The sequence below is a fragment of the Phyllobates terribilis genome, unplaced genomic scaffold (genome assembly GCF_046119375.1).
Source record: "Phyllobates terribilis strain yellow unplaced genomic scaffold, ASM4611937v1 Scaffold_6079__1_contigs__length_46960, whole genome shotgun sequence".
NCBI lineage: Eukaryota > Metazoa > Chordata > Amphibia > Anura > Dendrobatidae > Phyllobates > Phyllobates terribilis.
This window is the reverse complement of record NW_027368823.1, coordinates 29385-37368: the sequence shown is the minus strand read 5'-3', so window position 1 is coordinate 37368 and position 7984 is coordinate 29385. Positions and strand designations below refer to the sequence as shown.

The following is a 7984-nucleotide window of genomic DNA, read 5'->3' as shown; positions in this document are numbered from 1 at the left end:
TCCTTCACTTTACTGATCCCACTTCTTTCCTCTTCTCCAAACACTCTCTTGCTCCTCTGTGTCCCTCCATATTCATCCATGGCCGACAAACTTATCTCCTCCACCGATACAGCCGAATCACTCATGGATAAACTCTTGGCCATGGGACTCGACTTCTCGGAGCTCTCCACTCCATACTCCTCCGATCCTGATCACCAAACAAAACAAAACCCTAGCCCCGACCTTCAAGAAACCAAACCCTGTCTCGCACTCATCATTTATGAACCCCAACCTCCCATCTACCAAAACCCTCCGTCTCACCCATGCAAACTCCACTTTCATCCACGATTCCATAAAATACGCCTGTCAAATCTCCATCTCCACCAGACCAAACACCCTGTTACCGACGATTTAGTCTCCTCTCCGCCACCACAAATGCCAAAATCACCTACCCGCTACCCCTCCCACCACTATGCATGCTACAACAAGATCCAAAGCTTCCACAACCCTAACCAGCAAGAAACGTGTCAAGATGAGCGGTTCACCTTCTTCAAAGCGAGGGATTCTCGGCAAAACGTCACGATCGTCAGCTCCAGGGATGACGAAGAAACCCTAAGGTCGAAGCGCATAAAAGTGGAGGCTCCCGCTGCAGCTCCTTCCAAGCGCCAAACACACGATTCTGCCAAAAACCAACCCCAATCACCTCCTGTTAAAGTTCTTCGAACCACTGTCAAAATCAAGGAATCACTTCCCACTGCACGCGATATCCAGGCCCGCACCATCATCAAAGAAATGGGGTTCACCACCGACTTTCTTGCATCAAACACTCTAAGTCTGTTCAAGACCTCTTCGATTTTCAACAATGGGGATCTCTGTTTTCTCCATAGGTATCAATTAATGCCAATCTTGTCCAAACCTTTTATTCAACATTCCATCTAGTTGAAAGTGATATCGGACTGTGCGGGTACTATATGATAAATCAACGAAAGTATACAATTAGCAGTAGGGAGTTAGGACTTTTACTGAACGTTCCTCATGATGGGGACGACATCTACGTCAAAGGAGCCTGTCCTGTAGGATTTCGAGTTGAATTTGTGCGTTCTGTCTATGGTGATCCAACTGCCGTGTTAATTGGTGAACTTTCAACTCTGAATATGCCTCTCACTTCTCGTGTTTTCCATCTCCTAGTGTTGTCTAACATTGTCCCTCGTGAAAAAAGAAGAATGTGCCGATCATTCAAGATGTGGTGCTGCTAGACAAACTCATGCGCAAAGAGAAAATCAGTCTCCCCGAATCATTCTCAAACATATGGCTCATACTGTCCCAGCAAGACTCATGCTCTGCCTTTTCCTTCTATTGTTCGCCAGATTCTACAGTATCATGAGCTCTACAACGAGCGTCCTGGCGATATAGTCCTAGCCAAGCCCTGAATGATGAAACTCTGTGCAAGATGAAGTTCACCAAGACGGATGCAGGATGGACCAGAGCTCCACATCAGAGTCCCAAACGAGAGACACACAAACAGCATAACCTGCGTACCCTCCTGGCAAGCTTACTAGCAGCGCTGACCGACTGAGTGCTGAAATCGATTCCATGGCACCTCCGGGTCGAGTCGGCGATGACTCCGACGCCGAGTAGCTGCTCTCCTCAATCGTGCTGATCCCCCATAACACAACTCCCAACTGTCAATCCCGCTTTTCTTTTGCTTTTGTTGCTATGCTTTTGTGTTTTGTTTGTCTGACTTGCCTGAAAACTTGTTGTTTGTGATGGATAATTTCTAGGGTGTGTTTGCGTGCGCAAGACATCCCTGTATGATCTTATGATATGCTTGCTTTCTTGTCATGCTTTCTACTTTGTTTTACACATCTCACATCTTGCTTTTTGATGATGCCAAAAGGGGGAAAGTTAACAGGGATACTATTCTGAGGGAGAAAGTCGCTTACTAAGTAACATACGTAAGACGTTTAGGGGAACTAGCTAGTATCCATGTGAAATCCTTTTATTGCCTTCGATATTAATCTTAAAATGTGTAAAGTGTTTGTCACCATCAAAAGGGGAATTTGTTAGGGTTCCTTAGTTCTGATGTTGACAAGTCACTTCCTAACTCTCTTACCTGAGTCTTATATGCAGTTGTTACTTTAGGGAAGTTTCCTTACTAGGAAACTTTCCATATCAGGGAAGCGATTTCAAAACCGAAAAGAAAATTTTCCACATTAAGGAATGAGAAATCGGTCAAGGAAGACATACGCAAATAAAAGGATTACAAAGGATTAAATCTACCAAGACAAGCGGTTAAAGTACGTTGAATAAGAATATCTTTGGAAAAGATATTCAGACGAAAAAGACATATTATATCTAATCAAGCGGTTAAAACATGTTAAACAAACATATCTTTGGAGAAGATACTCGAAAGCAAAAGATAGGTAGCTTGAGGGTGACCGGTCAAAGGCCAACACGATAGAAGATCAAGATCAGATATTGATACGTATCTTGACACGAAGTTATTTAGTATTAAATAGACGACGACATTTCTATGTCCTCGTGCGTGAAATACAAAGAAGAAAAGATAGGCTGATAAGTTAAGAGATTCATACACTTGTAAGGGTTGAGTTTGTGTACGAGAGAGAAGAGTGAGTTAGGTTAGTTCGAATTCTCTATTTGTAACGAACAAGAAATCCAATAAAAAGAGTGCGTGAGTTTACGATCCTTCTAGTGACGAACTAGAAGGTAGTGTATTTTACTCAATACTATTTGGTATTAAGATTTCCACTATAAATACCTTGTTAAGCTTTTACATATTATATTTCCGCTGAAGTAGATTTAGAAAAGTGACACTCACTTCCTTAAGTCGGTGACGGTTACGTCACCACGATCCAACACCTCCCTTTACAATATTTGCGTAACCATGGTTGTTATTTGATCGACCAATTTAGACAACCAGCTTTTTCCCCTTAAATCATTGTAGGTGAACCCACCAAAGAACACCCAACCAAAAACCGATAAACCAAAAACCGATAAACATGATCTTAGGTATGACATAACAACTTACAACTTATATTCTGTACATCACATAGGTAGAACATCTATCTTTATTGAGATTTAATATTCTGAAGATCTGGTGATTGGATAGAAGAGGGGTATAGCAGTTTCTTCGCCCCAGTAAAATCTAATATTTTCTTCCCTACTGCTGTAACTACTGGTTTCCCAGGGCTCGTAAAAACCAACAAACGGTTTAACCAGTCAAGTAACTCCGGGAAAAACGCTTTCCAAACTACCGTCTGTTTCATCCAAGACGGAACTGTTAAGTACTTATCTCCACGGCATGCACTTTCCACTATTGCCCTTGCGCATCTTTCTACCGGTTGTACTGGCAGTAAATTCACTTGCACCTAAGTATAACAACACATTAGTTTCTCTTTCAGTATGTCGTTTTGATCATATATGAGATGCTTACATCTCTAAGATCTTGATCAAGTACCATCTCGCCGTCTTTTGAGAGGAATTTGCCTTTTGTCATCTCTGATTCGGTTAGCCCCTGGGGTTACAATTGTAATTTCGACCTCTCCTTTGAGCTCTATCCTTAGAGACTCGAAGAAGCTTAGTGCCGGCTGCCTTTGAAGCCTGTCGTTGTGGCAGTAGATTAAACTAGAGTTTACATGATCATGAAGCTTTGGGTGCTGAAAATGAAGAACTTACAGAGTACATTCCTAGCCTTGGTGATGATAACCACGCAGCTGATGAAGTAACTGCCACTATTCTTCCTTTGCTGTTTTTCAGGTGTGGAAGTGCTGTGTGTGCTGTGTACACTGCACCCCAGAAATTAATCTCCTGCAACAATTTGAAATCTTTATTGTTTTACACGGTCCTATCAATTCAATTACTCAGTATATAAGTAGTAGCATTAGACGAGTTTAATGTACCATTGCCGGAGCCATGTTTTTGACGTCGGTAACATCCTCAAGCATGAAGGCCGGGCCAATTTCCGGCGTTGATCACCAGATAATCCACTGTTTAAATTACATATAAAACTATTAGAAATGGATAAGAGGATAACCAATCAAGTGTTCATAAGAATGAGGATATAGGCTTTACATCTGCCGAAATGGGTCATGGTCTGGGCAATAAACCGTTGGGTGGTTTGTAAGCTTGCCACGTCAGCCGGGATAGAAACGACATCTGGCGAGCCAAGACGATTGGCTGCAGCAGCGACGGTCTGAAGGCGTTTGGATCGCCTAGCAATTAGCGCTAGGCGAGCTCCTCTCCTTGCGTACTCGTAAGCTACATGCTGTGTTGAAGAGTTGAACACATGGAGGGTAAGTGAATTCATGGAACGTATAGAAGGGTGAGAAAATGAGTAGAGAGAATAATACCTCTCCGATTCCGGAAGAAGCTCCGGTGATGAGAACCACCTTGTCGTGGAGGTTGTGGTGGTGGTGGTGGAAGAGGGAGATGACGGCGGAGTGGAGAGATTTATAGAGGTAGTAGGGTGGCAGGAAGAGGATTAAGAATAGTATGGTTGTCGGTGGTGCTATTATGTTCATCATCATCTGTAATATGGAAGAACCCATACTTTCTCCTTACTTCAGTGAATTGAAAACTGGTGTATCCCTTTGGTATATGATACTAAGGGTGACAGCTCGGGGACACGTGGTAAGTAGTGGAGTTTGAATGAATTGTATAAAGCCAAGTATCAAGGTAATGTTTTTAGAATGTTAAGGAATGCAAATAACTCAAATGAATTGATATATTGGAGCATAATAGAATATAAGTCTAAAAAATTACTATTTTCAAGTCAAATTAAAATTTGAGGATCTTCAATCGAAACATAATAGAATATAACTCTTAAAAATTACTAATTTCAGGATCTTCAATCGCACTGTGTTTAATATTCTTATTGATTAGATATTTAGTTTATTATTAGAATTAGATGTTTAAATACAATCGACTTTTCAACTTCAGCATAATTTTTTGAAACAACGAGTAAAAGAATATCATGCTCTTTATACTTACAAAAATGCGAAGTATTTTCATAATTGTGCTAAACTCGGAAAATTCAAATAACAAATTACTCGATTCACAATTCTTGACAGTCTGTCCATCTCAAGACAAAAGGATATCACTCAAGCAGTTACGCATGATCTTAAGCAGAGATTTATTCTAACGCAACAAGCGACAATCCCAAATGAGAGTTTTTTCCATTGTGCCATCAATCATTTCCGACAACAACAGTTCCATATTGTTATCATAACCATCCCCTTTTGAGATCTCTCAGGTCGTTTTCAATCTCTTAAAAAAATAAAATGTGTGGACCGGATGGATTCACAGCTGAATTCTATCAAGCATACTAGAAAATAGTTGGTCCGAATGTCTTTGTTGCGACTCATGCAACATTTCCACTACTATAATACTGTTGATTAGCGACGGACTTTTCCGTCGCTAATCAACGCTAACCCGTCGCTAACTTGTGTTAGCGATGGATGTGGCCCGTCGTCCTCATATTGGTAGCTAAACAACATTTCCGACAGACGCATTGATCCATCGCTTTCTGCAACGGAATTAGCGACGGATTTCCGTCGCTACTTTCGCCTCCAGGAGCCACTCTATGGAGACCGCTTTACCAATGGATTTCCGCCGCTATTTTTGTCTCCGGGAGCCACTCTGTGGCGACCGCTTTAGCGGCGGAAATTCGTCGCTATTTCCGTCTCCGAAAGCCACTCTGTGGCGACCGCTTTTGCGACGGATTTCCGTCGCCATTTTTTACTCGAGAGCTACTCTGTAGCGATGGATATCCATCGCAAATCTCACCCCAAAATCCATCATTATTGGGTCACCACGACATCGTTCTTCGGTAACAAATCCGTCTCCACGTTGTCGTTAATCCGTCGTTAACATTAACAAAAGCGAGATTTGTGTTTTCAATAAAAAGTTTATCCGGACACGATATTATAAGGAAAGTCCAATATTAACATTAATATAACCAAAATTGTCATTTTAAACAAAGATACAAATTATCACAAACATAATTCTTACAAATCAAAAACGTTTTAGAAATGAAACATGTAAAACACTATGACTCGTCGTTGTTGTCGTCTCCTGGTGGTGGGCGATACTCTGGAGTAAGGGTCGGCATCAGCTTGGCCACCTCAGCTCGGACTAACTCGGCCATTTGCGCCTGCATTTGCGCTTCCATTTGCATTTGCCATTGTGCTTGCATTTCTTGCATTTCCGCTTGAAGTTCTTGCACACGACACTGAACCTCCTCATCGTTAACCTGAGAGGATGAACTGGGCCGAGATGAGCTGGCTCGATGCGCCTTGCTGCGAGATGTATCGATGTACGCACCGGCCGTTGAAACCGAGTCAGTACACCCAGTGCTTCTTGTTGACGCCCTCGATCTCCAGAAACAGCTGCGTGTCGTCTACGTCATCCATGCTCGATCCCTCGCCCTCTCCGGTCGGCGATTGGGATGCAACAACAAGCTTCTCGGCAACCGCACCCTACAATAATAGAGAAAAACATATTAGTTAGGTACCAAAAACTTATAACATATTATCAGTTTACGAATTACCGTCATTCTCTGAACCCTCGAGTCCACTAAGACACTCTTGTCCTTGTCCTTCCTGGATGTGTGTGTCCGAGTGTACAACTCAGTGGCTCTCGGTTTGCGACCGAGCTCTCGGGACTAACAAAATACAATATAAATTATTAGTTTGATAGAAAATTAAATAAATTTGTTATATAAACAAAATAAAATTAAAAATCAAACCATGATGTCGAAATGTTTCATGAAGGAACGAGATCCTCCTGTATGGCACACTAAGCCAGTGCCTTCGCCAGCAGGCTCGCTCATCTGATTGAAATGAGCCATTTTGGATTTCTTCTTCTGCTCCTCGGAATCCCAGAAGGCCTTCCAGGCGGCCCAAATCTCCTCACTCAAAGATTGATGTCGCACGCCAGATGTCTTCATCTTATGAATGACGTCCTTGTACCTGTTGGTCACTTGTCTCAAGAATTACAGAATAAACCTAACAATTCATTCGTTACAGAGAGATTTGCAACGTACCTTGTGATCGTGTGTCTCAAGAATACACTCTTGATGTAGGCCTCGCTATATTGGGTCTCGTGCCAAAAATATTCTTTCTGCAAAACATGAAAAACATGTTTCAGTTTGCTTTATGTACATTAGTGTAATCTTAAAAATAAAAATGGATAAATAATTACCTTAAAATTGTCCCATCAATAATCGATCTCCTCAGAAGTCAGAAACCGCTAGACCTTACCGTTTAGAAAAAGCATTTCCGGAAGATCTCCCGTATAGAACGAGAGACTCGTCCGAAGTCATGCATCATAGACCCCCTGGGGTCTGGATAACAGAGTACTCTTCCACGGGCATCCAGCTGTGCCCGTGGATCAATAAGTACGGCCTGGTTGCCCTCTGCCAGACTATCCTGGACCGGCTCATTCTCGGGAATGCCCAAGGATGGGTTACCCCGTCCTTGGTCTCGGCCTCGACCCCAGCCGCGCCCGCGACTAGCTCGAGTGGGATCACGCGTACCTCCTTTTCCTTTCATATCTTCAACCATAAATATTAAAATGGATACTTTTAAATATAATTAACAACTTAGTATATTAAAATGTCAAAAGTGAACTATAGCTAATTACAAAACATTAAAATAAAACACATCCAATATGAATGTTTCATATACAATGAACAATCTATATAACACATTGAACTCTACATCAGTCAAGTTCCTCTTCCTCTTCGTCTGATGATGGAAAGTCAACTTTTGTTTCTTCGACAAGAGGAATTTGCAACGCATATTCGTTGGCTTCTTCATTCTGATCAATTAAATTTGTGGGATCTTCATCTATTTCAACAATAAGGGGACTTTCTTCGATGTCGTCTTGGAACCGGGATGATTGTCTCGGGCATGTCAAGTTCTGACCATGCCTTAATCTTGCATATTGCCCACCAATTTACTTTATCCCGTCTTTTACTTGGATA

General features: G+C 41.9%; 1 pseudogene; it reads right to left on the bottom strand.

The window, feature by feature from the left end:
• Positions 1-3068: 3068 nt before the first annotated feature.
• On the bottom strand, positions 3069-4523 carry LOC141250742 (uncharacterized; annotated as a pseudogene).
• Between the last annotated feature and the right edge of the window lie 3461 nt (positions 4524-7984).